Source organism: Pantherophis guttatus, chromosome 8, assembly GCF_059756535.1.
Source record: "Pantherophis guttatus breed Tessera chromosome 8, ASM5975653v1, whole genome shotgun sequence".
NCBI classification, from domain to species: domain Eukaryota; kingdom Metazoa; phylum Chordata; class Lepidosauria; order Squamata; family Colubridae; genus Pantherophis; species Pantherophis guttatus.
The window spans coordinates 67101107-67117563 of NC_142070.1; the positions used below are offsets into that span (position 1 = coordinate 67101107).

At 41.9% G+C, this 16457-nt stretch overlaps 1 protein-coding gene across 1 annotated transcript in view; it reads right to left on the reverse strand.

Moving 5' to 3' along the window:
* Window positions 1-590, reverse strand: part of SPOCK3 (SPARC (osteonectin), cwcv and kazal like domains proteoglycan 3) — a 151706-nt gene extending 151116 nt beyond the window's left edge. Inside the window, exon 1 of the mRNA XM_034411414.3 lies at window positions 147-590. The gene's annotated coding sequence lies outside the window, so the exon portion shown is untranslated. The remainder of the gene's footprint in view (window positions 1-146) is intronic.
* Window positions 591-16457: the final 15867 nt, after the last annotated feature.

A 16457-nucleotide genomic window follows, 5' to 3' on the forward strand; every position in this document is an offset into this window, starting at 1 on the left:
AAACGGGGGGGGAGACGGCGAGCAAGCTTTCCCTCCCTCCGACAAAAGAGTTGTGGGGTTTTATTTTTTCCTTGAAGGGGAAGAATAGTTATCTTTAAAATTAAAAAAAAAAGGGGGGGGGGGCAGATAACCAGGCGGTCCATCACCTTGCTGAAAATTCCACCGACTCCAGCGACCGAGAAGGCAGCTAGCTGCTGCTGCCGCCGCCGCCGCCGCTGCTGCCAATGGTATCTCTTCTTGAGGATGCTGCTATTGCAATCCGCCCGCCAGCCGTCCACTCAGCTCCTTTGCGCCCAGCGCGCGCTCTCCCGGCCGCCCGCCCGCCGCCGCTGCCGCCGCCTCGCAGGCCCTCCTCCTCCTCCTCCTCCTCCTCCTCCCCCCCCACACCACTTCAACCCACCCCGGCGCGCAACTCTAAACGAGCGGCAGGCAAAAGCCCGGGCTGTCTCCCCTTGCGGAGAGTGGCGGGGGTGGGGAGGGGGGCTGAGGCAGAGGTCTCTGAGGATATGGGGCCGTTAGGCTGCCAAAGCTCAGCTCCGATGAGGCGATGAGGCGGCGGGAGGCAAAAGAGAAGGGTTCGCTTTTATTTTGAAAGAATGTCGGCTCTGGGTTGAGGGGGGGGTAACCTGAGAGGGGAATAAGCCCTTTCCCCGCCTTTTTCTTGCTCTTTTAGCCGGAAAAGGGCAGGAGGCAAATCGTGTTAGAAAAGCCCGCAGGTTCATCCCATCGCCTTCCCTTTATCAGGCTGGCATTAGCCTCTGAGCTTTGCCACTCCTGGTTTGGGGGGGGGTGTGAGATGTGAGGAGGCGGGAAGGGGGACACACACATGGAACGGGGTATGCCAAATAAGGCAGAGATGGCCCCTACCTCAATTTTCTTTCTTTACTCCCCTTATTCTGTTGGGCTCCAAAGTTGGGGCAGCTGGCAAGAAAACACCAGAGGTTTCTTTCCATGGGGGAGCCAGTGAAAGTGGCATCTTTATCACCTCGCTATTCCCTCATTCATTCCTCTGCTCCTCATTGCCATGGCCAATCTAGATTCCTCCTTAGGCTGTAGTTCACATGACACAACACACGCTTGGTTATTTTTAGACCTGTGTGTGCTGTACAAACTCAGGCTTAGGGTGCCTGGATGAGGTGGCTGCTTTCTCTTTATAGTGACTGCACAGTCCTGGGAGGTGAACCGAGGCGTTTGGGGCTCTGCCTCTAAGCTCCCTGATCGAATCCTCTCTGCTGCAATGTCCAAGAAAATAAGGAAAAGAGAGGAAGTTTGGGCTTGCACACTTTTTTTTTTTTAATTTGATTTATATGCCGCCCTTCTCCGAAGACTCAGGGCGGCTTACAATGTGCTCAGCAATAGCCTTCATCCTTTTGTATATTTATACAAAGTCAGCTTATTGCCCCCACAAACTGGGTCCTCATTTCACCTACCTTAGAAAGGATGGAAGGCTGAGTCAACCTTGAGCCTTGGCGAGATTCAAACCCTGCAGTAATTGCAGGCAGCTGGTCTTAATAACCAGCTTAATAACAGGGTGCCTTAAACTCCTGTACTACCAAGGCTCTTACTTTTGCTGTTTGTCCCCAGAAAATGGCAAAATTTGGAAAAGAAGGCCCGGGAGAGGAAGTTTCAGGAGAGACAATTTAGAGAAAGTTCAGATTGAAGCAAGTTTATATCAGCGTTTATGGAACATTGCGTTTATTTATTTATTTATTTATTTATTTATTTATTGGTTCGATTTATATGCCACCCTTCTCCGGAGACTCAGGGCGGCTTACAATGCGTTAAGCAATAGCCTTCATACTTTTGTATATATCTGCTTAGTAGGGCTTTCGCCCCCTCCCCCCCCAGCGGTGTTCTTTTTTATACAAAGTCAGCTATTGCCCCCACAATCCGGGTCCTCATTTTACCTACCTCGAAAGGATGGAAGGCTGAGTCAACCTTGAGCCTGGTGAGATTCGAACTTGCAGTAATTGCAGGCACCTGTTAAAATTGCACTTTAACAGCACCTTAGTCTGCTGTGCCACCAGGGCTATCATGTCTATGAAGGCTGTCATATGTAAAGATGACCCTGTAACATCTGCCATAGAACCTTTTTCTTCTGGTTCCAGGAGTAGCCACTATGAGACCCGTTGATGAATGGGTTGATGAAAGAAAATGACAGTAATAATATGGTGACCTAGGAAGGCAGTGGCAAAATACTTCTGAAAATCTTACCAAGAAAGTGTAGGGCCAGGATGGTGAACCTATAGCACGCGTGCCACAGGTGGCACGCGGAGCCCTCTCTGCAGGCACACCAGCTGTTGCCCCAGCTCAGTTCCACCGTGCATACGCACGCGCTTCCCACCAGCCAGGTGGTCTTCGGGTCTCTGCTGCGCATACGTGGATGGGGTGCTCGCATTGCACTATGGGGGTTTGTGCATGTGCCCCCCCACAAACCCATTTTGGGCCTGGAAAGCCTTTTGCAGCAACCTGGAAGCCAAAACAGGGTGTGGGGCACCGCGTGAGGCCCCCACACACCCCGTTTTGGGCCTGGAAAGCTTCCTGCGCCAACCTGGAAGCCAAAACGGCACAGGAGGCAAGGCGCATGCGTGGAGGTGCTCGCACTCCATTTGGGGGGTTCACACATGCACACATGCATTCGTGCACACATACGTGCGTTGGCACTCAGCACCAAAAAGGTTAACCATCACTGGTATAGGGACTAGTCCAGGCATTCACCAAGAATCAATATTGACTTGAAGGCACAAGGCAGAAAAAGAAAGGGAAAAGGAAAGGGAGAGAAGAGTGTGGAATAGAGAATATGTGCATTCTTGCCTTCCAGAAACAGTCAGCAGCCTGTACTAGAACTGGGGTAAGCATTTATGTGACTCAGCCTTAACTTATTTCCTCTGTTGCCATCATTCAGAAAATATCATCACCTACATCTCTTCTGGTAATTCACTATACCGGTGATTAATACTAACTACACAAGGGAAGTAATAATACTAAATTTTCCTCAATGTTATTTATTTCTTCTTGACATAATCATATGGGGACTTTCCAACCCATACATTAAATTCCTCATTAATCAAGACTTTGTTGCCGCAAGATCTTCATGCTACTAACCAATCAACTTAGAAAGTTTTCTATCTCCCATTACAGGTCATTGCCTATATTTCCATCAGTGTCTTATAGAAAGCATACGTAGGTAGGTAGACAACAGACCGTTTTTTTAAAAAAAAAAAGATCAAAGAAAAAGATTCAGAAAAGAATAAAAGTATAAGTGCAGAAAGGAAAAAAGGACAAAAGTAACAAAAAGTAACAAAGAATGACATCCAGCTTTCTTGGTATAGATAGATATAGACATAAGAATACATTCAACTCTTACTCTGAAGCTAACATATATCTACATAATTTTAACAATCCCATATAATGCTAATAATCAAATCCCAAAATCAACTTTTCATGTAATTCCATTCTTATAAAACTATTTCCAAGTAAAAATAAAATATGTCCAAGTCATTTCTTTCATCAAGATTGTCAGTTTTACCATCAAGGCCAATTCCACCAGCTTATCCCAAATTCTTCCAATGTAGGTATTTGTAAGACCTTCCATCTTTGACCATATAAAAGTCTCATTCAGTTATCATGTATAAGAATAAAGTTCCATAAAATGTTTTATTTGTCCATTAAGATTTTAAAAAAGGCCTCTAGTTTCAATTAAACGTTCACTTTTAAAATCTTCTGCATCAAAATACATTCTCCATCCCAATATTTTCTACCTTTGTTATATATTCACTAAAGTTTTTTTGAAAGAAATGTTCTCTCTTTTGATTAAATTAAGTTTGAAATTCCCTTACCCATTTTTGACAATTTATCTGCTATCATATACTAAAGATACATCATTTGATAAAAATGCTCTTTAAGATTCCATTTTTCCCATTTTATTGTATAGTTTTTAACTTGTCTGTCCTATTTCCATTTTCAATAAAAGTTTATATGTGTTGGCAGTAATCTGATGATCATTTCTACAGAGCTCTACATCAAATTCAGTTTTACCTTTTTCAAATTGATAATTCTTTTTATCCAACTTAAAACTTTTCATTAGCTGATCATAAGAAAACCAATGACATGTAAAACCTTCAATTTTTAAGTTAAACTCTCCTTAGGAAAAATTCAGCAAGTCAGCATAACTTAAACATTTTTGTTTAACTATCATTTTCCTTTTAAAAAAAGATTCTTGTAGTGACAATCATAAAGGGATTTAGATGACAATTTTACCATATACCTATTTCAAATTCTCTGTATAGCATGTCTAATGATTTTTGAAATCTATATTCACCTTAACTTTGTCATACCACAAACAGTTATGCCATCCAGTCTTAAATTTTGTCCTTTCTATTCCAGTAACCTCCTATTTTTTATTTTCTTTTATCCAAACTAAGTAAGAAGCTGCCAAATACAATTTCAAATTTGATACTCTTAACCCCCTCTTTCTTTAGAATTCTGCAAGAATTTAATTCTCAGTTTCTTATCCTACCAAACAAATGTATAAATATTGTTTTGCAATTACTTAAATGGAAAACCAATTGTCAATACAGGTATTTGGAATAGAAATAACATTCTAGGTAAAATATTCATTTTAATCATAGAAATTCTTCCCAAGAATGAATTGTAACTTCTCCCATCTCAATATCTTTTTTAAGTTCATTCTATACTTTAGTATTGTTATTTTGAAACAACATATACTTCATATTAGTATGAAGGTAGCCCCCCAATATTTAACCCTTTTCTCAAGTTTAAAACCAGATTTCTTCATCAAAACATCTTCATTTTCTGTTTATTAATCTTAAAACCTGCTAACACACCAAAATGTTTCAATTTGTTCATCAAAAATTCAATAACTTTCAATTCAATGATCTTTCAACTGTAAGATCAAAAATGAAATGAAATAAGAGAATGGTACACTTTTGCATACTGCATATGCAATACAAGTATAATGCTGGAGTATGATTCACTAGTGAGTGGCCAGTGGTGGTATTTAGCGGGTTCTACCCTGTTTCCCCGAAAATAAGACTGTTGAGTCCTCACAGTTACAACTCTGCTCGCTCGGGCCGTGTTGCTAGCCGTCGCCGATTGGTTCAGACGTGAGCAGCTAAGTTAGCGGGAAATCGCTGCTCGTGCATTGGTTCGCGCTGATAGCTTGCTATTTAAGCAGCTGTCAGACAGGCCGTTCCGTTGTTGCCACTACGCGGGTTTCTTGTTGGAGTTGTTGTTTTAAATAAAGTTAATGTTCCGAGCAGCCAAGCCTCCGTTCCTGTCTGCACACCGGACTTTATGCCTGGCGATGAAGGTGCGATCGTCCTGAGGTGACGGTTGCCGAAGACCCAGACTGAGCTGAGGCGGTGAGCTTGATTAACAATAATAGTCATAATGGCGACTGGTCTCCCGGCATTCACCCCGTTCGAACCAGCTTCGGAGACCTGGGACGATTATCTCGAAAGATTTGAGTGCTTCTTGCAAGCAAACGATCTGATTGACTTGTCAAGTGCCCGGAAGAGGGGCTATTTCCTCAGCTCATACAGCCGCGAGATTTTGGGGACAGCCAGGGCTCTGGCCGCCCTCAGCCGGTGTTCACAGTGCCCTGGGAGACCTTGCTGGAGAAGCTAAAACACCATTATTCTCCCGCTCCCTTGAAAATCGCCAGGCGACACGCATTTCACCAGAGGTCACAGAGAGAAGGAGAGTCAATTAATGAATACATGGCCTCTTTGAGAACAGCTGCACTGCATTGTGAATTTAGGGAGCTTGAAGATATGCTCCTAGACCAGCTGCAGTGTGGAGTGAGGAACCTGAAGGTGCAACAGAGGTTGCTGGCCCGTTCCGACCTAACTCTCCCAATCGCCTTAGATGAGGCCAGGGCTGCTGAGATGTCCGCCAAATCCTCAGCGGAGATCCAGCATTTCCAGCCCAGGGGTGGGCCCTCCCCCAATGCCCCTCAGTCCATCCACTATGAAGAGTTGGACCTAGAGGTGGATGTGGACGGAGAAGTCAAGACTACTCAGAAGAAGAAGTGGGCACCTGCTGTCAAGCCCTCCCAGGGCATCTGCCTGGACTGCGGCGAGGTGCACAACCGCGCCGAGTGCAAGTTCAAGTCCGCCGTTTGTCGGCATTGTGGGAAACAAGGGCACTTGTCCAGAGTCTGCCCTGTGGCATTCCCAGTCTCAGATGATGTGGGGGAGCCGGGACCCAAGCGTCAGAAGATCCGGTGGCCTGGCCACCGGGAGGAGAGCTTCGCGATTTCTCATGATGCTGAGGTTGCAGCAGTCGCTATCAGCCACGCCACCACCTTGTTCTCCGATAGCAAGATCTATCTGACAGTCCTGGTGGAGGGAGCCCCCTGTAAGATGGAGGTTGACATGGGCTCCTCCAAGTCATTGATCGCCTGGCCAACACTTAAAGCCCTGCTTCCCACCTTCTCCCAGCAGCGTTTGCAGCCCTGTCACATCAAGCTGAAGGACTACCAGGGGAGACCCATTCCCACCCTGGGCTATGGCACGTTCCACGTAACCTATGGTTCCTTTTCAGGTTGCCTGCCTCTGATTGTTGTGAGAGACGGCCTGCCCAGCTTGCTTGTTTGCTGCCCTGCATCTTGGTGTTTCTGGCATTCACACTACTAGCCCTGAGGTCGCTGCTGAGTTTACACGCGAATTCACTGATGTGTTTGATGGCCAACTTGGTAAATACACTGGCCTCCCAATTTCATTTAATTTGGACCCCCAGGTGGCGCCCATATGCTTGAAACCGCGGAGGGTGCCTCTTGCCCTGCGGCCCCAGGTTGACTGGAAGTTAGATAAATTAATTGCCCAAGGAGCACTCCAAATGGGAGACTCCTATCGTAATACCCCTCAAGCAAGACGGCTCGATTAGGATCTGCGTAGACTATAAGGGCACACTAAATAAGGCCCTCCAGGCCAACCATTACCCTGTGCCCATGGTACAACACTTGCTACATTCTCTGGGCCAGGGGAAAATCTTTGCGAAGCTGGACCTAGCTCAAGCTTATCAACAGCTTCCAGTGGATTATGACACCGCCCTGGCCCAGACGATTGTCATGCACCAAGGCGCGTTTAAGTGTACCCACCTCCAGTTTGGGGTTAGTGTCGCCGCGGGGATCTTTCAAAGTCTCATGGAGCGGCTGCTCCATGGGCTTCTGGGGGTGGTACCCTATTTCGACGATGTCCTGTGCAAAGCTGCCAAAAGGCAGGAGTGGTTCCTCAGGAGGAGGTCTCCTCGAGAGTAAGGCTTGGGGCTAATTGGCCACTCCCTTAGCCTATTTAAGGAGGAACGCCGACTGAAGCAATTTGCAGGGAACAACTTCATTCACATACCTTTGTGTCTTATCTTGCTTATCTTATCAGCTTCCTGCAAATTGCTTCTGGGCATTCTGCCAACCATAGTAAACTTTCAGTTATTATTCTTTGAATGCTTGGCGGCTGTTAATGCAATTAATTAACAGCCGTTGTTGTAAAAGACTGGTTTATTCAGTAAATTAAGGTTTGAACGGACTTTGTGTGTGCTGCATTCTTTGGGGTCCATAGCTGGGGCAAAACACGAGCGCTCATATTTGCGAACCAGTAGCGAAGGTGAATACCACCCCTGTGAGTGGCTATTGATTATTTTCACTGACACAGTCTCTGGTTAACACAATTGACAGATTTTATAAGTTCCTTTAAAATGTTGGTGCTTTCTTCTTTTTACTAAGCTGAACATAAATAAAATACATACTTTGGCTAGAAAAGTAGTATTTTTATCTCTCATTTTCTAAAACAATTAACACACATATTCTGTCTTTCTAAAAAAAACTGACATAGGAGCTGTTATTGACACCACAATCCTAAATATATCTTGTTCCATCAAAGAAATTAATACCACATGATCTAGAAAGTATCTGTTCTCACCTTGAAGGACAGCTGTGCTGACACATGGGCTGAGAAGCAGGCCAGGTTGCCAGCAGGACTGTTGTGAGGAGATATAGACACAATGCAGGGGTGTGTTCTACTTACCTTTACTACCGGTTTGCAATGGGAGCGCATGCACACTTCTGCACATGCACAGATCATCAATTATGATGTCTGGGCAGGTGGACAGAGCCTCCCTCTGCTTTTACTACCAGTTCTAAAGAACTGGACAGAACTGGGAGCAACTCACCACTGATACAGTGGTTCCATTGGTCCAATAGATGTTGGGGACTTGAGCCCTGCAGGATACCCACCTCCTATGGGACATGCTGCCAATTGATCTAAAATTGGAGAGAGAACGACAAATCTCTGTTAAGCAAATTACAATAATCCTTTGCATGATAACAAAGATCTTAGTACAGGGCTGTGAAACTCCTGGCCCGCGGACCGGATGCGTCACGAGCTGGCCACACCCATGCCCAGTTTAGCCAAGAGGGAAAAAGTCCCGATACATCACGTGACGCTGCTGTGACGACATTAGTTTGACACTCCTGCCTTAGTATATCCATTTCCAGGTAAGTCACTAATGGCACAACAGCCAGAGTTCAGAAAGACCATCTTTCCCATAACTTCTATGAGCAGGAACAATGCAGCCTTATCCTTTCTCTCTTCCTCCCACTTTACTCCACCACCACTCTCTCTAAGTGAGGTATAATTCCATTAAGATTCAAAATTGGTATTTCATTGAAAATGGTAGGGTTCTGAATTAACGGCTGCTCTTGGATTGAGTCCAAGCATGTTTCTCTTCTCAGGAGCTGATTGACTCCAGACACTAGGTTATGACTACTTCAACATTGTTTTGGCCCATGATGGAGGTATATGAATGGGTATTATAAACATATCCCTGTTTCTTCATCCCAAACCAGTGGGTGATCTTCCCTAACATTTATTTGGATGTTCAACAGGATTGGGAGAAGATTAAGTCTTGGGGCACCCTATAATCTATTAATGTATTTTTTTTTCCACAACATCCTATTTGTTTTTTTAAGACTAATATAACAACACATAGGAATTTGAGAGTGTTGCTTTCTTCTAGAAATTCAAGAAGGGAAATATTCATAGACATGAAATGCAATAATTTAAGGGTCCCCAGGCTGTGGCCCATTCAGAACCGGTTCCCTCTCCCCCCTAGGCCACCAAGCCATAAAGGTTGGGGACTGCTGCAGTAATAGAAAATCGGACACCCTTGTAATAGATTGGGCTAGGTCAAACCTAAAATTGATTCCTTCAAACCAGATACTTATTTTCCCAGGGTGGAGAAGACTGGATTAAGAAGATTTTATTTATTAAGAACCCAGTTCATCAAAGTTTATTTTAGTAGAATAGAATATAACATTATGGCATCTATGACAAAGAAAAAAAAAAAGCAGACACACAAAAAAAGCAGAAATTTCAGAATTAAAATTGATAGAAATTTTTCAACAGTTCCTTGCTGGATAGATAATTTGATTTGCCATAGGCTGCTAGGAATTGCGTAGGAAAAAGCAGTGGTTCTGTTGATGTTATCTAAAAAAAGTTCAGAACTTTTGATAGATATTTGAGCTGCTTATAGACACATTAAAAATATTTTTCCTGAAAATAACACTCATAAATAATCCACATCCAAGAAATACTATATTTATTATGTTTCTGCCTGCAAAATATTATCTGCATGAATTCTAGCAACAGCTTTTTTCCACCATGTTGAACATTAGTTTTAAATACTGTATTCTTCAGCTTCACCCTTATTTTTTTTTTTTTTCTGAACATAGTTGACAGTCCCTTGTAGTTAATCTTAATGGATTTTGTCTTGCCGTGGTTTGGGCTATTTTCAACTGTAAATTCAAGGACTTTAAATTCAATTAGATCCCAGGACATTTCCATGTAGCTCCTATTTCTACTTCCTAATCTTTCAAAAAAGTGTTTGAAGATGATCCATACTCATATTTACTGCTGCTAAGTACTAAGAACCAGAAGCAAGGAATCACTGCATAATTCCTGAAGAATTATAAAAAACTATAAAAAATAAATAAAAAACTCCACTCCACTCCACCTCCCCATGTATATTTTTATGTTATTCTTTCTTTTTATGCAAATAAAAACCAAAATCATCCCCCCCAAACCAGATATTCCAATGAAGGAAAACACCAAAGCCATCAAAACAGTGGTGGTATTCAGTCAATTATATCCGGTTCGGGCAAACCGGTAGCAGCAGCTGCGGGAGGCTCCACCCACCCGCCCAGACATCATCATGTCCATTTTTGATACTCTGTGCATGCGCAGAAGGCATGTATGCCAGGGGTGGGTTCTACTTACCTTTATTAGTGGTTCCCAATGGGAGCGTGCACAGATCACCAAATATGACATCAGGATGGGTGGGTGGGCGGAGCCTCCTGCTGTTTTTACTACCAGTTCTCAAGAACCAGACAGAACCGGGAGCAACCCACCACTGGTGCACGCTCACATTTGCAAACCGGTAGTGAAGGTAAGTGAATACCACTCCTGCATCAATCCATATTTTCTTTTGAAAGACTTGGCTGAAGCTCAAGCTCCAGATATAGTGATGGAGAAGGGGACATATGTTGTGAGATTGGGGAGGGAGGAGGAAGCCATGCCAGGAGAAGAGAGACTGGAAACTGAATGATTACCTCTACTTATTAGCACCCCTCCTTCCCCAGTCGCTACTCAAAAGCAGACAATCAGATTTCTTGACAGACTGGTCTTAGGTCAATATGTTTGAATACTACTTTCTATGTGTAATAAATCTAATCTCGTATAAGATTTGAGGGGATGGACCTGGCATGTGTCATTAAGACATGGATGGACAAAGAAAGGAGAATCACTCTTTCTCTCCAGTCAGATTTCCTACAGTTCTGGGACAGAAAAGATAGCATGACAGTTGTGAGAACTGTGGTCCTTGCAAGAAGCTCTAGTCCTGGGACAGACAAGTATGAGGCCATATTTGTGAAGCTGAACCAGAGAGACAAGCATACAGTGCAGCTATTGTACTGTCCCAGCTGCATGGTAGCACCCATTCCAGAAATAGTTAATCTCATACAGGGATGGTTGTGTAATCTTAAAAATGGACAATTTTGAACTTCCTTCTCTGAGTTCAGAGACAGCTAATGACTTTATAACTGCCATGATAACTATGGACCCTTTCCATGTCATCACTGGTCCAAAACACATAACTGGCCTTTCTTTTCAGTTGAATGTAGTCTAATTCTTGGAGATGTTTCCATCAGTTTCATGAAATGAACAGATTGTTTCTTTTGATAATGAGATTAGCTGAAACCACTAAGCTCTGCAGGGTGGAAGGTCCAATAAAGATAGGGGTGAGAAGGCAAGCTGTCAGATGCTCCATTGTAGTCCACTCCTCTATGTTGTTAATGTATAAAGCAGCGGTGAGATTATCATCCATGGATTAGGGCTGAGATATTAATTTGTAGATGATACTAATTTGTACATCTCCAGCCCAGGCCAAATGAGAGATGTGATACGTGTCCTGAACTAAAGTTATTAAAGTCTGAATAGAGAGAAGAAGGTTCAGATTAAGCTAAACAATGAAATATCTATTTAGAAACTGCTTGTTTCCTTAACAATACTATATTTTACTTTGAGTGGGGGTGTATTACCTCAGAAAGACCACGCACAAATCCTGTAAGGGAAATGTATCTTGGTTTACAATTCAAAAGTGCTAAACTTTGTATCAGTTATAATCTCTGGAACAGGATGTACTGAGGGCATTCATTGATGTGCTATCATATTTCATTTAGGTTTCTTAGGACTGTCTTTGAAGATCATCCAGAAACTCATCATGCAGCAGGCCATATGATTCACTGATAAGTTTTGATACTGTCATCTTATATCATTGCTACTAAAAGGTAATCTGGTTGCCAGCATGAATTTAAATGCAATTCAAGATGCTGATAGCTGCTTTTCAAGCCATTAATTACTTGAGTCTTAGTTATCTAAGAGACTGCTTATCCTCAATTGAATCTGTCCATCTAACCTAGAGAGCAGGGGTGAAATCCAGCAAGTTCTAACAGGTTCTGGAGAACCGGTAGCGGAAAATTTGAGTAGTTCGGAGAACGAGCAAATACCACCTCTGGCTGGCCCCAGAGTGGGGTGGGAATGGTGATTTTGCAGTAACCTTCCCCTAGAGTGGGGTGGGAATAGAGATTTTGCAATACCTTCCCCTGTCACGCCCACAGAACCCGTAGGGGAAAATTTTGGATTTCACCCCTGCTAGAAAGCCAGACAATGATAGTGTCCCCTCCCATCAGGAAATGCAATTGGCATGTAAAAACTTGCTTTTGTCAGAGCAATTTTGTGAATTAAGTAAGATTTTGTCTTATTTCATTTATATATTGATTATATTTTATATAATTGTACTATTATTATTGTATTTTGTTTTATGTTGCTTGAATTAATTGATAAAATTATGTTTACAAATTCAATAAATACTGTAAATCATTTAAAGTCCAATGGGATATGGATTGGATTGAGACAGTATATAAACTTATTGTAAATAAAGCCAGCAAGTGTCCTTGGAAAAAGGAAAATGGGAAAGCTACTCCCAATCTTATGTACAGTCCTCATCTTGAAGTGCCATCAATTCCTTAATTAACATTTTTTTTGTTTGCAATATTTTATATCGCCAGTTCCACTCCCAGTAGTTTGCAATTTTATATGAAATCATATAAATAAATCACATTATAGAAAAATACAAGATGGCCTCATGTCTGCCTTGTTAAAAGCTTGATGGAAAAGTTCTTTTTTAAACCATGCTCCAAAAGGTTTCAGAATGCATGCTATTCACATTTCCAAAAACAATCTAATTTACAGGAACTAATGTTGGAAGAAATGTCCATCTGGGTTCAGTTCCAAGTGGGGAAAAAGACACTGGAAACATGGAGACTGCTTGGAAAGATGGTTTAATGGTGGACAGGAATCAGATGGCTTGAGTTACTGAACAGGAGAACATGCCTTGAGTTCCTGAGCAGAATCACATGGCTTGAGTTCCTGAGTAGAAAAAAAGGGGGTGGGGGCAAGATGCTGGGAGTGCCTTAGTTATATGCCCTCTATTGTGCCCCACCTCAGAGTTTCTTGTTCCTGTATAAGAAATGTATCCTGATTGGTTATGAGACTCCCAGGGGATGGGGATCCTAGCTAACTTTGTAGGCTGTCTCCCAAACTTGCTTGAGCCTTGCCATGTGGTGAGTTTCTGTTGCTAGATGGGTCCTATTGTGTTACAGATGATGATCCATTGACAAAGGTGGGGGGAATGAGTTCTGGCCTTTATCGCCCATTGACAAAGGTGGAAGGGACAGGGAGCTGCATTGTCTTTAAAACATGTTTCTCCATTTCTCATCCAGGGAAATATAATATTCTGCCCTTTTAATATTTCCTAAAATATTTCATTCTTATAGGAGAGGGGTGAGTGCTAACTTCCTACACTAAAAAACATTATTTCCTGCCCTCATCAACCAGAATCCACTATATCTGGTATAGCAGCTGAGATTGAGCAAAAACCTTTCTAATCATGACCTCCACCTACTTATCTAACTGTAGCCATAAATCAAAAGGAACAACAAAATCAGACACTTTCTCCTTTAGGGGATGTACCATCTGATCCAGGATTACAACCAAAACATTCAGAAGTTTTTTGAGCAAATAGTTGCTCCAGCTTTTTTGAGCAAACAGCTGCTCCAGCTTTTAAATGTTTTTTCTTTCCCATTGAGCCCCTTTCAGCTTCTAAATAGCAGCTCTAGACTTCTACTACATCTCCAGTTTGACCTGAGTTAGAGCTATTGTAGATCATCAGCACACTGATGACATCTTATTCTGAACTGTCACATGACCTTCTCCTAAAGGATTTATGGATAAGAAGACAACTTACTGTCAGCTGAATCTCCAGCATGTGTTTATGCAGCGTGCTTGCTATCGGCTGCCATAGAAACGGGGAGGGGGCCATGAGCATTTGGGATGGGGAAGCGTGCTGGGGTGTAAGTCTCATGAGAACTGAAAGGAAGGTTTGCACTCATGAATTATGTCACTGCTGAGTGGAGTTGTTTAAACTCCGTCAAGGCCAACCATCCTGAGACTCCAGATGCGAGAAATACCTGAAGAAGAGCTTTCCCATAACATGATACTAGATGTTAATTGGACTCTCAGTGCTGGGCCTTGGGAGGAAGGATTTGGGATGACTTTCAATGTATAATTTTTGTGCATTTTAAATCGGATCTTGCCTTGCTTTCACTGCTATCATTTCAAAATTAGTAAAAGTACTTCTTATTTAATTCAATGGAGTTGAGGGTTTTCTTTCTTAAGTTTTGAACAGAGGCAGGCCTGACACTTATCCTACAAGGATACAACTGTCAGATCAATCTCTCCTGCCCTCTGCTATCCATTACAATTGTCACACAGAAAGGAATGGAACTGCTTTGATCAATGTACCCTACTCCCTATGAACACAGGCAATCCAGAGAATACCATAATAAATTTAGTATCTATTTAAAAAAAAACATACAAGAATCAGAAGTCATGCAATTCCATACTTTTAGCCATTTTCTTTTGATTGTTTTAACCATCTAGTAAGCTGTCCAGGGTCACTTGGCAAGCACCTGACCTTCAAAAAATTTCTCAACTTCACCAAAACCATATGGTTGGAATCCAGGAAATAGTTGTTTAGAACAGCTGGATCTAGACAGGGCATTTTCAGGAGGGAAAATGTTCAGGAGGGACCCACACAGCAACTCTTTCAAGGCAACTTGTATCATCCCCTCCCCTTGAGAGACATTGACAACCTCCTAGATCAAAGCCCAGGTTCCTTGACTCCTGAAAACATAGCTGGGGCAGGTATTGGGCCTGCAGATGATGGTGCTTCTACTGATGGACACTGTGTTCATTTTCATAGAACTGATGAAGTTCTAACTTCAGTCTCAGGTTAATCTCAGATTACCATGCAAGATGTTTCCTTCCCCTACCTTCTCTGATCTCACCCATGCAGAATCCAGACCTGGGTGAATTTTAATAATTTTATCACCAAAGTACTGAGAAAACATCTTTTCACACTTCCCTTTCATAAGTGGAGCAAGTCACCTAAATAAAGCTGCTAAAATGCAGCTGCTAATGCAATAAAGGAGGCTATGTAAGTCTGCTTTGTCAACCTTATTGCCAGTGTGAATATGAATATGCAAAGGGTCATGCTGCATATTGACCTTACCTAGGATCTTTAAAGCTTTTATTATAATAAATATTGCTTAATTTATAAACTGCTAAAAGATAAACAGTAAAATCTGTAACTTCAAGAATCCAGTCTGTCAAGATAAGATAAGATAGTTGTCATCCATAAAATTCTGAACCCAACTTAAAATTGTTCATGTCTGCTGCTTTATATAGTCTGAAACACCCTATGACCTTTACTAGAGCCCATTGGCAACTAGAAGAACAACAAATTAAGCAAAATTGGCTAATCACATTTTGAAATAATTGCCGTGATTCATATTACCATCTAAATGGGACTAATAAGACAGGCAGGAAATAGGAGCATTGTTTCTTTGACCTCCAGGTTGACACTTGGCCAGCCCCTCCAAAAGCATGTGTTACTAAATAAAAAATATTTTGTATTTAAAAGCATTATCCCTTGAGTCTTATACAATTCCTACCAGTAGTTAAGAAGTAGGGAAAATGCTACTTGCTGTATTCCATTCTCATTTCTTGTCAATTGTCAAACATAAGTTTTTTCCAAGCCTTCCATCTTCACATAATGTGTCCGTTATCTCAGTAGTATGTTCCTTTTGACTAATGTAAAAAGTTTGAACTCACAAATAATCATATTTTTCACAAATAAATATGGTCTCCATTGATTTCAAGTCTTAGAAGATACAAGAAAATTAATATTAATGAGAAGCAAAACAACAAATAGAATTTAAGCCTAGCAAGTTATTTTATATGAAAAAACTTCTTGCAAAATTTATGTTCCCATGGTTATTCAAATATTAGCAAAGAATGGAGGGATTGGAACTTGGATTTCCCACTTGGTTCACTACTAAAGCTTTAGTTCTTTAATCTATGTAACAGAGTGAAGAACAATTCCCAAGCGATTGAGTTTGTTCTACCTTTGACAGATACTTTTGCATAGCCTGGGCTAAAAGACTAAATCTGAAATGAGTTTTACTTAAATTGGTAGCCCTTGAATCATAGGGAGTTCAAAGTCATTCCTAATTAGAAAGGTAGTTGGTTGCTCATGCTGCATTTCTTTATATCAGTACAGAACAGACGTTTGTCTGAGATTGCTTTTGGTGCCGATATTTCACATTTACCAGAATTATCGTACAACTACAAGGCCTGAAGGAACAAGACTTTCTTGCCTGTTACTTCAAGGCAGAATTTGGATCCCCTTAAATAGAGATATGCATATAATCCAGTCCATTCAGTGCCACGAAAAGCATATGGAAATATTTTCTATGTAAA